Source organism: Sinohyriopsis cumingii, chromosome 11, assembly GCF_028554795.1.
Source record: "Sinohyriopsis cumingii isolate HCF-2022 chromosome 11, ASM2855479v2, whole genome shotgun sequence".
Lineage (NCBI taxonomy): Eukaryota > Metazoa > Mollusca > Bivalvia > Unionida > Unionidae > Sinohyriopsis > Sinohyriopsis cumingii.
In genome coordinates, this window is record NC_142971.1 from 43,380,480 (window position 1) to 43,396,320 (window position 15,841).

The window sequence follows — 15,841 nt, forward strand, 5'->3', positions numbered from 1 at the left end:
GATTATTGTTTGTCCCAAACAGAATTGTAGACGAGCCCTCTCTGCTGCTATTCATGTTGCAAAAGAAATTTTTACCACCATATCAAGTTTGATGAATATTTCTCAACGCGTTCTTCTCATCTGAATCATGGGAATCTTCATCTGAATCATGGGAATCTTCATCTGAATCATTGGAATCTTTTGTTTTGTTCTTCAAGTAATATTCAAGTTCTGATGGTGGTTTTTCTATTTTTGGATTTATGTTCTTTCTGTGTTTATAATATATCATCAAACTTCTGTATCGATCTCCACCGCAATTTTTGCAAATCTGGTATAATCCTCTAACGCCGTTGTTACATCCAACACAACTTCGTGGACCAGCATGAGGATTTTTCTTTATAAGATAATTATGTTTTTTACAATATTCTCCACGACATTTTTTATCACATTTGTTAGTGGTTCCTTGACGCAGCCATGCACAATTGTTCATTATATGAATGATATCTTTTTAATTAAATTTATTAATTTATCCAAATATTTTATCAAGACCCACACGATATCTTGTTCTTGGATCGTGTAAATTTATTGTTATAAATCCGTGCGGAGTAGCTTGCGCTCGTGAAAAGAAATTTTTGAATTTAATTATATCCATGTCACCACCACACCAAGTTTGATGAATATTTCTAAGTGTGTGTGTGTCCACGCCATTAAACACAACTAAAATGTTGCAGTTGTCTCTAATCACCTTCGGAATTTGTGTGTATCGTTGAGTAACATAGATAACATCTGTATTTTTATGTCTACCTCGGGAAAATATTCTGGCTGGATTTGATTGTTTATCTAGCATCACATCGTCGTATACAACTAAATTATTAATAAATCCGTCTAAAACATCTACGGATGGTGCTTCATCAATATCGGTTATAAACTCTATAACATCATTACCTTCATCCAGTAATCGCGCGTTTTCATTGAAATCTTTAAGTACATCATAACATCATTGATCATCAGCGGATGGTGCTACTAAATACAATTTATCCCATTTCAACCATCTCATTATCAGATTAAGTAATAACTGCGTCTTACCCGATCCAGATGGTCCTATGATAATCATTCTGATGGAATTTGGTAACGCAGGGTGGTGTTTAACTGGCTCTCGTTTTCTTGTTGCTGAGAAATCAATCATATCCATATATATTATGTCATGAATTTATATTGCTTACGCTGTAGAGTTAAAACTCCAACTATTGATTTAACTACGGTTACAAAAAAAAATAAAAAAATAGCGTATGGTGGAAAATGTTCTGTATCGGTAGAAAGAAATTTTCGTTTTTACCTAATAAGCGCGGTGGTGATATTGCTAATTTGATGTCAAAGTTTCCAGGTGCTCCATGGGCTAAATACAGCGGAGAAAAACATCTACCGGGATATAATTATTGCGGTCCTGGTACCAGACTTGATATCAGGCTCGATAATCAAGATCAACCAAAACCAGGCGAGGAACCAATAAACGCTATTGATCGAGCTTGTCACGCTCATGATGTAGCTTATAAAAGTAAAAATCTACAAGATAGACATATTGCAGATGTGAAATTAATTCACGCGTTAAATTCCATAAAAAATAAAAATATTAGAGAATCATTAGCTAATTGGTTAGTAAGATCCTCGATGAAAGGTAAATTAGCGCTTGGGGCTGGTAATTAATAATGGAATCGATTTATTATTCACCAAGAGGATACTGGAGAGGCAAAGCAGCAATTGGTAAACTTGCTGATGCAGCAGCGGTTAAACATTCTACTGCTAAAACGTGGTTATCCAAACAAGCAATATGGCAAATTTATCTACCACCACCGAAACGAATTCAGTACGCGTATTTCGATGTCAGTGTTCCTAATGAAGTTCATCAAGCTGATATTCTGTTTTTACCGCATGATACTGTGCGTAGAAAAACATACAAATACGCGTTAACCGTAGTTGATGTTGCAAGTAGATATAAAGAATCAGAGCCGCTATCAGTGAAAACATCATCTGAAGTAGCCGATGCGTTTGAACGAATTTATCAACGAGGACCATTACGATGGCCACAGCTACTACAGGTTGATCCTGGTAAGGAATTTCTTGGTCCAGTATCATCGTTGATGAAACAACATAATACCAAAATACGACGAGGGCATACTGCAGTTCAACGTGATCAGGCAATTGTTGAGCGATTTAATCGAACACTCGCTGAGCGGTTATTTGGATATCAATACGCGAGGGAATTTATTCAGGATAAAAGATCTCGCGAGTGGGTTGCAAGATTACCAAGCGTGATAGCTGCATTAAATAATGAGATTACACGAACAACCAACATGAAACCTATTAATGCAATTACGAAAAAAAATATACCAACACAACGAAAAGATGTTGAAAAACAAAAAATATTGGGTGATGTTACAGTCAGATATTTATATGAGCCTGGTGACCTTGAAGGTGGTAGCGCGAGAGCGACTGATCCTATTTGGAGTGTTACCACAAACAAAATATCCACCGTGACAAGATCCTCAGGTAGACCTGCAATCTACAGATTAGATTCGGCTGCTCCTCAACGTGGATTTACACGTGAACAACTACAAACAATCCCCGCGGATACACAACTACCACCGCGATCACTTAACTAGTGCTGGCGCCTCTACGTCGATTACACTCAAGACAGGTCAACATGGTATTTTCTCGTGTATGACCGCGACTATTATCTTTTCTATCTACGGTAAATTGTCTTGAATCATTACTCGAATACCTCCACAGCATTATACAATTGCAACTTGCGCAATGATTATTCTGCTGATGTTTTAACTCAATAATAAATTCAACATCAAGATCAAAGTCACGTTTATTTTTTTTATCAGATTGTTTGTATCCGATTAATTTTTTTCTTACTATATCATCATCGATGATGTTAAATTTATCAACGATTTCAGGAATTATAATTCTACGTAATTGAGATATTTTTCTGACCCTCGATACCGCTAAATAAACTAAATTTGACCACTCGATGCAATCGTCTACAATCCACACTCGTGTATCAGAAATAGTTAATCCCTGAGACGAGTGGATCGTCATGGCGTATCCCAACACCCATGGAGATTTGTCAGCGCGTAATGCATCTTCGACCACACTGATATCAACGGCGACAATATCATTTAATACGAGATTCTGTTTTTCAGTCTGTCCTGGAATATCAACATTAATATTCTGTTTTCGTGTATCTGATGGTCTATAACACAACGGTATGGGTAATTCTGAGTATGTTTCTTTATGTAGTTGAAATAACTGCTGTTGTAAATCGTCTCTGATTATTTTTCTGCTTGCTACGATCAAATCGGTGGGTCTCCATAAATTTAAAAAATCACTCATTGAGGTCTCTGAGATCACTCCACGTATTATTTCACACTGAATTTTGTTTGATTGTAATCTGATTAATTTTTTAAACTCCTTTAAATTTGCATCGAGAGCTCTATGATCATCATCTATTTCTTCGTAATAATCAACGAAATTTTTTAACCAATCATGTGGAGATGGTCCAACAAAAGGCGGCGGTTGACCATGATCGCCACACATTATTATAGCGGTATTTTTCGTCAACAACCAATCAAGAAACGTTTTTAATGTATCCAATGACACCGTACATATCTCGTCCCAAATAATTATTTTAGGTATATATTTTTCTCCCATTCGTTCAGGAGTCCATGTATCCCCGCGCCACCGAAAGAAACTATGATACGTACACGATTGTACTTGCCGCTGTTTCATCTCGCGTGCAAGTCTATGTGTGGGTGTCAGCACGATCATATCTGAATTTCTAAAAACATTAATTGCTCGAGTCGTTTTGCCGCATCCACCAGGTCCATTGAGATATACTGTCTTATATCTAGTTATTGGATCACTCAATGATGGCGCTTTCGACATTTCTGATATTTTATTACCCTTACGATAAAAATCTCTCATTGGAACATCTGCTGATTCTGTATAATTGTGTAATAATTCTTTTTTTATTCTCCACGAACCCCATCGTTCATCATTACTTGTAAATTTCATAACAGATTCTAAATATTTACTTGAAATATAAAACGAATCTGTTGCGACTCTGACTGCGGTCTCAGGAAATCTATTAATCATCGATAATAAATTTATGGAAACATAAGCCAACATGGAAGATCTTAGATGAGTATACTGTGGGGAGACGTCATTTATGTAACTAACGATCGTACCCAATTTTGTTCCGTCGGATAAATAAACATTTTCTCGATTTACAAATATATTTCTCGCTGTTGTATCAGCGATTATAAAATCGTACTCGGCATCATCTAGAATTAATCGTGCATGATGTCTTTTATGATCATATGCACCACCTTGAGTAAATTTACCTATAATTTTTCTACCGAGATCTTTTGCGGTTTTGAGTTTATTCTCGAGAATTTTAGGAATATCATCTTCGGAAACATCAGGATATTTTTCCTTAAACTCGCTAATAACTTCAGAATCTGACATGGGCAACCAAACTTTCGTCTGTGCATGATATGATATAATCGCCTCACTGACCACCAAAGATGTCAGTATCGCACAATCTAGCATATATCGTAATAAAACTATAGGTGCCCAACGTTTTTCACAAAAATGTCTACCAAACCAAACATAACAAATCTTGTGAAGATTTTCGTTAAACTCGAATGATTCAATACAGGCGAATCCAGTCAGATCAAAATCAGGTAATGGTCCATTAATTGCCACTCGCGTCATCTCGTTTGTAGGGTGACCAAATCTTTCAAAGTACACAGAACAATCTCCGTATGCCAGAAAACTTCCTGGATAACATGCAACCATATCAACCGAATTAACATCGTTGTAATTATATTTGGTATTCCATAATCCGCCATGTCCGTATTCGACGCAACTTGCGCGTACGTCCTCGAGTAAATCAAATCGTGTTGGTTTCCATGAATTTTTTTCTCTAGCAAAATGAGCCGCAACAGATGGAACGGTAAAACAATTAGTTAGTAATTTGTCAGTATTTTCCGCGTGCTTGCACTCTAAAAACTTCTCCGCGAGATTTTTCATCTCGTCATGGAGGGATTCTGTTCGATATATTTCACCATTTGGTCTGACAAACTGATCAAATTCACCTTCCTCATTACTTTTAAATAACCATACCGATACAGGATCGTTTTTACTTATTTCGTTAATAAATTCAAACATACTCATATCTGAGTGGTAAAATCTAACAGTTCGATCACGTGGAAATATTGTTACTGCGCTAGTCCATGCATGCGCGTCATGATCAATAATATTTATTGGAGCTCCTTTCGATTTATATTTCGATTCGTACAGTACCTCTCCCGTTATTGTCGCTACGGTTATTGGAAATTTTAATAGTTTTCCTAACTCAGCAACATCTTTTATTGTAGCACCGGTATCCTTAACTGAATCAGCCCACGAGTTTATTTTTTCACGCCTTAAATCAGTTAATCCATTTCCACGCATCGCGTTTGTAAAGTGTTCTATTACTCGTTCGGCTACACAATTTAACCTTGAAAATTTCATTGGTGCCAGTTTATCAACGTTGGTTTTTTTTATTTATCTCATAGATTCCATAAATAACCGCTGTTACAGGATACGCTCGCTCATAATACGGTTTGTCAATACCCGTCAGTAGACCCGGTCTGGAATTTTTACTTAATATGACAGTTTTATTATTGCCAAGGACAGGATCATATTTGTCACGGATAATCCAACTACCTGTTTCTGTTAATACAATAAATTTTACTCTGAAGAAATATTTTTGATTGCCCTCGTATTCAGCGATGTAGTTAATGATAGTTGCCGCTCGCTTGTCATCATTGTGGCGTCCGTGACAGTATTGCGTATAATCTTGAACGTTGACCATGTATGAGATGCACCATCCGTGTAAAATTCTTTCTTGGCGTCGTGAATTTTCCAGATCAGACTTTTATCTTTCGGATCAACGAAATCTCGCACTGGCAAGTCTGGAGATAATCTGTCGAGGTTGAATTTATATTTAACAGGCCTAGTTTGGGATAATCTCTCAAACTCATTCATATAATTAAAACAAATATTTAAATAAAGAAAATTATATATATACAATGTCTCAATGCAAATGGTTGATGATCGGCTCAGTAAATCGATGCAACAAATCCTGCAGAAAGGAATTTTGTTGGATGCACTCACAAAGCATACGACGAGGAAGTCTAGAACCAATACCATGTCTGCGGTGTGGTATTGGAGTGCGAGGAAAAACAGGATTATGTGGAAAGTGCGGTGGAAAACGGTTCAGGGAACTTAAAAGATATTATGACAAAAAAATAATAACGGTGAAAACGCTATAAAATCCGTGGAGGATTATATATCAAGATTTCAGACAAACAATGATTTAAACAAATAATATTATTATAATGGAGCAAAATATATTTGTCCCACATCCTGTCATAACAAACTATGAATCAAATATTAATGGTATCATCAGAAATTGTAGGTTAAAAAAACCAGTTGGTTATATTAATAATCATGGTTATCTAATGTTCACATACGAAGGGGGAAAGAAACATTATCTGTGTCATAGATTCACGTATGACTGTCATAATGGGATGATCAATGACGGTCTTGTTATTGATCATATTGATGGGAATCCTCAAAACAATAATTTATCCAACCTTTGTGTTGTCACGCAAAGCGTGAACTCTGCATGTCGTAATACAGAAGATGTAAAACAATCGGAAAGAGGGCAGTAAATTCCACAAACACAGAAACTGGTGAAAAAATAATATTTCGTTCGATGCATTCAGCTGCGAAATATTTTGATATTAACCCGCATTCAGTACAGAAAGTAGCAGAAAATATATATAAAACCGCTTTCTCGAAAAAATATAAGCAGAAAATTATCTTCCGATATCAATAATTATCATTACCACCTCGAATTAATTTTTTTAATTTATGTCACAGAATTTCCCCCATACACTACTTATTTTTGACTCATGAAAGGGAGGTAATTTTATGATTCTCGTATATGGTCATAATTATCTACGGTTTCTAACTTACAAAAATATGCAGTTCGTGTATTTTTCTGTTCTATTCGTGAAACATTTAGAATAGCACAGCACATAGACAGCATATACATTACATCTAAACTACAGAAAACCGACATTTATATTCCAGCTTACTGAGTGTAGAATCCAGCGTCTAGTATGTATCGATCGTGGCGGGTTAATTTTAGATCTACAGTACAGGGATCCTGCATGTATTTACTCGATTACAGAAATACGTGTATATAGTGTTTGGAATTAAAAATCAATTGCATTTTCCTTGTTCAGAGCAAAATATATTTGTATACGTATGTGTATACGTATGTGTGATTATGTATTTGTGTGCGTATGTGTGGTTACTTTTTTTATCTAGTAATATTAACAACTAAATACTCCCTTGACCATATGTTCATAGATACAGATTTACGAGTGGGAAATCTCGTAATATATATTTCTCCATAGAACAGATATAGAGAGGACTGAAAATTTCGTATAGTCATAGGAAGGATGAAAACATGTAACAGTTATATTATAGGAAGGATGAAAACATCTAACAGTTATATTATAGGAAGGATGAAAACATCTAACAGTTAGATGATCTATCATAGATGGCGTGGTATAGTAAATAGGAAATTCCTTAATCCAGCTTTTATAAATCTAACTTGTTTGGTGAAAACGTATTTCTTGAATTCAGAATTGTATTTTGAGCAAGTATATTTGAAATTGGTTCCTTAGCTATATATTAACTTCCGAAACATATGTTTGTAACTGGATTCGATAGCTCAATCAGTATGGTATTGGACTGTGACGCTCGCGGTCCAGGATCGAATCCACATGGCTGACAATTTGTCGGTGGTGCGCATAATTGCGATTTTTTTATTAATGGGGGAACCGCAAAACCCCCCGCTCAGCAAAATTCAACCACAATATTGACCGGTGGTTGATACATATTTTCGTATCACCCACGGGATTAATTATTGTGGGTGGGATTTTGCTGAGCGTATATGTTTGTACTGTCCTTCATTCATTGAATGTTATGTGTATATCCTCTAAACTTGGTAGATTGCGGTGGCAAGCTACGAGTTTAATGAGGATTGTGCCGTCCTCCCTCTTGGGCCTTCTAGACCGTTGTTTGGCGGGTTAGGGGCTCTCGTAGAGGGAATATTTCGTGTGCCTGATGAACTTGGTAGATTGCGGTGGCAAGCTACGAGTTCTTGGTTGTGCTGTCCTTGAAACATCCCGACGAACTCGATAGGGGTTCTATAGGGATACATTTTTTTATTTTAAAGATTTATATATTACATAATGAACCATGAAAATATCAATGACATTATTTCTGCTATTAAAAAATTGAAAAAAGATGGAATTAATATATCCGATGAACTAAATCCTGAAAAAATAGTTTCTGATTTTAAGATTTTACAAGAACGTAAAAACCAGGGAACACACACACTATCATCTGAATACAAGCTCATGAAACGGATTCAGGCGGCAATGTTTCAGTCGCTAGCTACCGTAGAAGATAATCAGGTGAAGGAATTCGTTCCTCTCTCTGCTGCAGTAGAAAGAATTAGATCGCTGTTATCCCACGAGTACGAGGAAAAGAAAACGATTAGTACTCGTATAAGACAATTAAGAAAAATTATGTTAGAGAGTAACCCCGTTACTGGTGAAACGATCCAAAGTAATAATTCTGGTGAAAATGAAAATGAAAGTTTGGGTAACTGGGGTACCTGTCAACGCTGACCACGTGTAGATCTTTGATGGGCTAGAATTATGTAAAATGATCAAATTTTCAGAAAAAAAAAAAAAAACATATTTCAGAATAATTTTTTTGCAAGGCTGATTAATTTGTACCAATCACCATATCAGTAATAAAAAAAATATTTTATTTATTTTGAAATTTTTTTTTTAAGTTGATCGAATTTAATACAGTAGTGAGTCTGATCTCTGTTACAAATGTTCATCTAACTGTTAAGAAATCCTCGTGTCCGTGTTTTCAAGTGCATAAAAACACTCACGTGCTGGTACATTACATAATATTTAAGATTTCACATACAGATTTATCACAAGTTCTTCTCCACGTATGTCAATTAAGCGATTAAGGTGGTCTGTGAGTTTAAAATTTATTCGTGTTAACATATTATTGTGACACCGCAGATACACAGGATTAGTTGGTTCCTGCACGATTAAATCGCCAGGGGGAACTTGTGGTGTAAATGTGTATAAAATATATCCTTGTTGAGCCTGATTTGATCTTCCGAGATCTATTTGATAGCTGCCATCGACTACGTCACAAACTAGATTGACCACGATTGTCGATGTTTATATTAACGATTTCCGGAGATACGTGTCTCCCGCCGCCATGTGGATCATTATCATATCTAAGAACGGTTGCTGGTGGTGCTAGTTTTTTCCACGCATCGAGTATTTTAGGAAAATATTCATCAATGACATCATTGACAGATTTTCTTAATTTATCTGGATTATAATCAGGGAACTTAAACGTTGCAATGTCAGCTTCGGGTATTTTGTACTTGGTTGCGAAAAATCTTCTATGATCGCCCGATGATTCAAAAACCAGGTTTATGATCCTATTATGAAAATATTCAATAGTATCAGCTATGTTATTTAAAATTTCTACTCGTTTAATAATTTCTTCACGCGTAGATGTCAAATCGGACAAATATTCATGAAAAAGAATACGTAAATTAACTAGCTGTTCTTCGTGATCTGAATTTATGATATGAATGACATTATTGATATTTATATCATAAAATGAATTACCACCATCAACGTTGTGTAAGAGCCAGTAGTACTCACCAGTTCGCTCGACACGAAATTGATCCCGTTTATCCCATACACGTTTTTCTATGTTCCACCAGAAACTTGTATAATTCATTTTAATATTATGATGAAAACTTTTCGATGATGTAAAATCATCCCGAGTTGGTTCTGGTAGTCCTTCATACACCGGGGGAATTTCAGGCCAGCCTAGTACGGATCTGAATGAAGATTGATAAATATCAACGACGTAATCGGGAGAATGTATTTCAATCGTCGAGGACAGGGTCGGTTCATAAACATTAATTGATATTTTTGCTTCTTTTCCGGTTATTGATTTTATTCTACACTGAAATTCCTCATTGATTTGTTCGATCTCATAACTGCCAGTTGGTATTCCAACAACAACCCAGTCAGGTGTTCCATCGGGTTTATTTTTACTAGCAAATACAAGCGAATTATTTGCTGGTATACCATGAAATGATTTTGATCTGACATTTGGCCAGCTGTAATATACCCGTAATTGCGCTAGTGCTATTTCTTTTACTGGAATTGCAGTAGGAAAATTAACACTAAATTCAGGATTAGACGAACTTACCGAGATCATCGTTATCTTTGGCGGAGTTGTGTTGGTCACGATCTGCTGGAGTAATTCTGTCATTATTAATACTTGTATCTTTAATACCGATACCCTCGTCGTATATTTTAGTCATCATTGAAAACTCGAAATCAGATATAATTCCATCACTAAGACTCGCTGATAACAACGAGGATAATTTCGAGTACGCTACCGTCGCTGTGTGTAATTTTATTATGTAATCGGATAATTTTTCGTTCGTGCAAGTACATATTTTTTTGCGATGATATTAAGCACACCTGCAATAGTTGTTGCTGATGAAATACAAATAGTTACAGCTACTGGTGCCATCATTGTCACCGCTGATAATATGACACCGGTTCCAGCAACAACAGCGGATACTGAATAAACAATTACATCAACGATAACTAATCGTCGTCGATATTTTTGTACTTTTACTGTATATTGTTCGACTCGATCTTTTAGCGCCGCCTGCCACTCACGCGCTTGATTGTACCTGTATTGTGCACCGTCCATATATATTTTTATGCAGTAACCAATTGAGGTGTTTCAGCTACAAATTCCAAACACCACCAGTAAGATGTTGCGGTTAATTTCTCATCAGCTGCTTCCAGAATAAATATTTCTTCCGTTCCGCTATTTAATATAACAGATACAACCCCGGAAAACCTATCCGTTGAATGACGCCATGGAAACGTTGTAAATATTTCAAATTTTGCAGCACTAAACACAGACAGCCTGTACACGCCAGTGACTGTTGCGGTATATTTGATAGTTTTATTTTGCTGTGACCATGTTGCAAAACCCGATGATACCGTGTATACGATGTTTGTGATATGTCCGGGAGTTATTCCAGCTGAAATTTTAATCAAATTGGTTTTGTTGACGATCTCAGGAATTTCCGCTACGATGTTTTGCTGTGTTTGTTTGATCGTGTCTAGGTTAGTTTTGATATCAACGAGTTTTATATTAATGGTGTGCGGAGTGCCGAAGAATTCTTCTGCGGTTTTTTGAAAATTTCTTCGAACTCTTGCAAAAGCGCCCACGTGAACATCATACTCGGCCCGCAGCGTGGATAGTTTTCCATCCACGTTGTCGACGTATTTTTTTGTTGCTGCGTCTTCGTCAGATGTTGGATCTCTTAAAACTACTATTTTATTTCCGTTCATGCTGAGTTCACCCGTCATTATGTCGCTGGTGTTTTTCACGCGATTAGCAACGCTTCTTGCAATTTCATTTCTAATTGTTGCTAATGATACACTTGAATCTCTGATTCTACCATCGTCAGTAAACACGGGAATATTATCCCTAACTGCACCAAGTACTCGTCGAACTATATCATTCCATCTGATATTGCTCGTTTTTAGTCTACCATATCGATCTTGAAAAATAACAACTTCATCTGGGTCAACTCCAACCAGGTTCATGATATCAGCGAGGTCATCTTTAGTCGCATACTTCGACAGATCAACGTCGCATTTTTTTTTCTTACTGATAGAAGAAGATCTTCCGTAAATATCAACCATTATAATAAGACCTGTTGTTTAAAACGCTTTACGCGCAACGAATCGGTTGCTTGTGTAATCATGCACAACTTTATGTGGTGGTTTGGATGATTTTGATATAGCGTCGAGTACATTAATTACTTCACGACCACATATTGGCGGATCTGTCATTGTTTGTGTTGGTAGCGTTGAATACCAAACTTTATAACCAGAGGTTCTTGCGTGAAGTGGTGCAACATACTTGATAAATTCAACGGGTGGAGCTAACCCGTACGAATGAAAATAAACGATTCCACGTGGATCAACCGCGTATGATACCCAATGAGTACCGGGTCCTGAATTCGAGTCTAGATTAATAATACCTGTTTCGAGTTTGTTTGGTTGTTTCGGTAATTGATCTCGCATAAAACACCTCTAAAGGCTTTTATTTTTAATTTTTTAGCAGCATCAAGTAAATCAAAATTTGATGCTGGAACGTCTAACGTGGAAGCCTTAGACCTCTTCCCCAACGAGATCCTGGCAATCTTAAGCCGCGTCCCTTTTTTTGTATCCATTTCCAGTTGCTTTCCTTAGAACCATTCCAGCAGCTGTTCCAACAGCACCTAACGCGGCTGCTTTTGCTACGGCTGGAGGAGCAGCAGCTATTAACGCTGGAATAGCCGCAAGAAGTGGAAATATACCACCTATTTTAACTATGTCTTTGATGGCGCTCGGGGAAAGATGAAATTGAACTCCAGTTTTTGATTCCAGGGCTTTATTGAAATGTTTAATCTGATTATTTGTCAACGATAATTTGTTTGGACCACCACTAATCTGATCTCGTTTTAGTGATATTTTAGTTCCGCATTTGTTGGCGGTTTTTGATTGAAGCTTTTTTACCTGACCAGGAGTCAGAGTAACATTAACATGACTATACGACATTTTTATATAAATAATATTTTTCTGAATAATTAAAGATTTTCCACTGGTGCATCAACGACTCTCATTCGACCACTACCGCCTTCAAGTAACATGGCTTTATCGCTAAGTATGACCGCGATTGCTCTGTAGAAGCCGCGAACAAGTGGTGGACCAGCTATATCAAGAGGAGGTCTAGTAACACGAGCTCGAAAGTGTATATCAACGACAGATTGCTTGGATAAATCAAGATGCTCCAGCGAAAAATAATAAATCGGATATAAACCTGTAAAATCTAATTGTGATATTTGCAAACCAGTATCTACATTTTGATCACGTCCCATAAATGACATTAAACGATGATATGCACACGCTACATGATTTTGATCAAAATTTAACAATATATTCTCAGCCGGTTCTTGATGTCCATTTATCCGCAAGGAAACTTCATTAACTCCAAGGTTATCAAATATCATATGTGAATGTCTTTGATTATTCATCCGAGCATTATCTTGCAGCGCAAAAATAATATGTCGTGGTGAAGAAACACCCTGTTGTGATGCTATATGTCATGTAAATAAACCATTGACATTGCTTTGAGCAGCATCTGTGGTTACTGTTAACCATGATATCAATGATTTACCGCCTTGATCCATAAAAGATAGTAATTTTTGTTCTTCAGTAATTGATGGTGTTATTACTGGCATCCACAATGAAAGTTTTGTTATATTTACTTTACCAGCATCAGCATCAGCAGCAATACCAGCACCTCGCCAGATTGCATCATTATCATCACTTTTTCTTGCGAGCACAATTGTGTGTTTAGCTCCAAAGATTACCTTTCTAACATTTCTGCAAAATCCAAAGATGTGAGATAATGGAATTGCACATGAGAAATTTCTTCTATCTCCCGACAACGCTGCTCGGCGTGTTGCAAATCCTAGGTTGAAAGTCGGGGCAATACCCTTTATGATTTCAAAATCACCCCCTGGTCTAGTTTCACGATCGGGGTTGGCAGCTTCTGCCTGATTAGCAACAGAAGTATTCTGTGGTGTGAGTAACTTGATATACTGATTATGGTTGGCGTTGTCGGTGGTATCCTTAGCAAACATCATTGTTGGACCGGCCGATCTTATAAAGTCGTCAGAATATCTCGCTAGACCAATTATTGTTGTAGCAACATCAACATCCTTCTGAATTGATTCAATATTTTTTTCCATCAATCATGTATGTGGCGCTATCAAACAGTGCCATAATTCCGTTGTTGACAAAACCAACTCGTACATTGGCATCATATAGCGTATCATCTCCCTTTACAAGTTCACCTTCTACTTCAAAAAACGCCTCAGCGGGCAAAAAATATCTACTTGTATCATGAACCTGTAATTCGATTCTCCGCCGCTGATCTGGTTGTTTTGCGTCATAGGAATAAAATTGATAATCACGTAAAGATTCATCTTTGAGGACCGGTGTATCCATGTCAAATGCTGGGTCGGATATGCGTTTAAACATTTTATTGTAATTATCATTTTTCCAAATGATGATCATCGTCAACGAAGACCGATTCCTGCTATTAAATTTGCTGTTATATTTTTTTCTGCTTCTTCAGATAATTCCGCTAGTTTCTGATTTGCAGCCTGATTTATTATTTTACCGACATTTGCTGGCATAACCTCAGTACTTGCCAGTTTCACCGGTTGTTGTTTTCGTCGCAATAATCGTGCTAGTCTTTCTTTGATCGCCGAGAACGCCTTACCAGCAACATTGACAATTGCACCAGGAGCTTTTTCACGAACAGCCTCAATAGCCTTCATACCTAATTGTTTTGCAATCGGTATTGCTTTTGGAGCAATCCTTCTAAATAGACCCTGAATAACATCACCAAGTCCATCTCCGTAAATAACCCTATGGATTGGTAATCGTGAGTTTACCGCTCTGACCTGTACAGGTTTGCGATGATTATTATGTATGATCATCTTATTTTTATTTACCATTTATCTAACAACTAGTCATCAGCAAGTTCATCGATAAGTTCTCGGAAAACGCCAATATCCATGATACCACCTTGAAATAATCGCCGACAAATATCAGATGCTTCATTAATTAATTCTGGTGAATTATTTCCGGCACGTTTTCCTCCTATAAGAACTTCTAACCGTGACACATCATTGACGATATTATCAGGACAAACAAAATTATTTTCTCCTGACACTGCAGTCAGAAAACCACTTCCTACAACGCCCGGAGGATCATCATCATCCCTTTCTGCCAACATCTGTTCTCTTTTTTCTGTTGTTTTCTTAAATAGTCTTAAGGGTGATTTTTTTTTCTTTTTTAAGTATCTTCTCAGACTTCTCAGGTTCCAACATCAACCCTTGCTGCGGTGAAGGTTCTTCCTGCTGCGGTGGAGGAAGTTGATATGAAGATTCCTGCTGGGAGAGTTGTTCTTGTTCTTCCAGTTTCTCTCTATAAAGTCTTTTTACTTCTCTATCAAGACTTTTGTATTCTGGACCTCTAGCTTGTTTTTTGTTGTAATATACGCGATATATCCATTTAATGAAATTATCATCATTTGTTTTTTCATGACGGGGTTTTAAAATACTAGATTTATCAAATATATTATTTAATATCATCTCAGGTAATTTTTCTCTTTCAGTATTTCTAATATCATCAACAACCCCTTCGTTAAATCTTGCAATTAATTCTAAGTTTTCTCCTGCTGGTTTGGGTTTAGATACATGTTTTGTTTGCACGTCGGCGACTTCAGTACGAAGTTTTCCAATTTCTTCAAGTATTTCCTCACCAACAGGTGGAGGCTGAGCCGCACTATATTAGTTGGAAGATCTCGTAAAATCTCCCCTGTCTGTCTAGTTCTTCTTGCTATCTCCTCAGTCTGCGCTGCAGTTTGTTTTGATACCGGAAGAAGATCCTCTTTGATGACAGTTGTAACTTTCTTAGTAGCTGCAGTGACGGGCTTAAACAGTTTTTTAGTTTCTTCTTCA